The 1,059-nt window shown below is 38.6% G+C and overlaps 1 long non-coding RNA gene across 1 annotated transcript; it reads right to left on the bottom strand.

Moving 5' to 3' along the window:
* Positions 1-296: 296 nt before the first annotated feature.
* Positions 297-1,042, bottom strand: LOC112070034 (uncharacterized). Its single transcript, XR_002893834.2, has 2 exons — positions 846-1,042; positions 297-707 (listed from the first exon to the last, which is right to left on the bottom strand). It is a non-coding gene; the product is annotated as an uncharacterized lncRNA (long non-coding RNA).
* Positions 1,043-1,059: the final 17 nt, after the last annotated feature.

The following is a 1,059-nucleotide window of genomic DNA, read 5'->3' as shown; positions in this document are numbered from 1 at the left end:
GCAAGTGAAAGTTCGTGATTGGTATATTATCTACAAAAAGGCACAATGCAGAGTGATTTTTTTTCTTCTTGAACAATGCCCATGGACATAACATATTCATTCAGTGTAGCTAGTCTATGGCCTACTGGCTAATCTGTTGAGGACACTTCAAGTGCTGTCAGTGGAACGAGTGGTGTCTTATGTTTCTGTATGTGTGAGGGGTGTGCGTGGGCAGGTGGTGTGTCACCGTAGCACACTGATAGTCGTGTTGAGGTCTCACTAATTCAATATTAAAATGAGCAGAACGCAGCAAAATGTAAACTAAATCGTTTTAATAGTATTTTTCACGGATACAATTCAACAGACAAACAATATCTCAGAAACCTTAGTTGAATTAAACACATTAAATCCAGTTGAAACTTAAATTAAATAAATTAACAATATTTTAAAATAGACAAAACAAGACATTGTTACTTTGGCATAAACATAGGCCAACATATTTTGGATGGTTACTCCATCTTTTTTTTGTCCAAGACAGACAATAATAATAACAAAAAAAGGCAGATAGCCTAATTTTCCACATAGGCAATGGTATGATTTGTCCACGTTGTTTATCGAATTATTTGAGTTTTTGCGTGGCGTTTGTTCAAGGGGAATTGAGAGGGAAGAACTGGGCTGGGTGCTCTTCATCTCTGACGTTGATCTTCTCCTCCTCTTTGGGAAAAAATCTGCGGGGAAGAAATGTAGAACGGTTAGTCTTTAATTCATATTGAGTCATCATACGAGAACATCAACGTTATGTCGTCGCCATTAAAACGAGTTGCTTATTAAGGAGTTATATAGCGTTACCAGAAAAAGTAACCTACCTGTAATTTGAGTAACGTTGACTGCACGTTCATACGATGTTGTCCTCGACTCTTACGTCGAATACATCGTGTTGGGGTAGAGTTACATTTCCTCGTATTGGGGGAATTGGACCAATTCTCTTGGTTAACTTCGTTGGAACAAAGTGCAGTCTGTTACAGTCTGATAGAGGGGTTTGGTTGAGACAACAACCACGCACATGATCCAAGCGACCAG

Source organism: Salvelinus sp. IW2-2015, unplaced genomic scaffold, assembly GCF_002910315.2.
Source record: "Salvelinus sp. IW2-2015 unplaced genomic scaffold, ASM291031v2 Un_scaffold1204, whole genome shotgun sequence".
NCBI lineage: Eukaryota > Metazoa > Chordata > Actinopteri > Salmoniformes > Salmonidae > Salvelinus > Salvelinus sp. IW2-2015.
The sequence above is the reverse complement of the archived record's forward strand: the minus strand, read 5'-3'. Positions and strand labels throughout refer to the sequence as shown.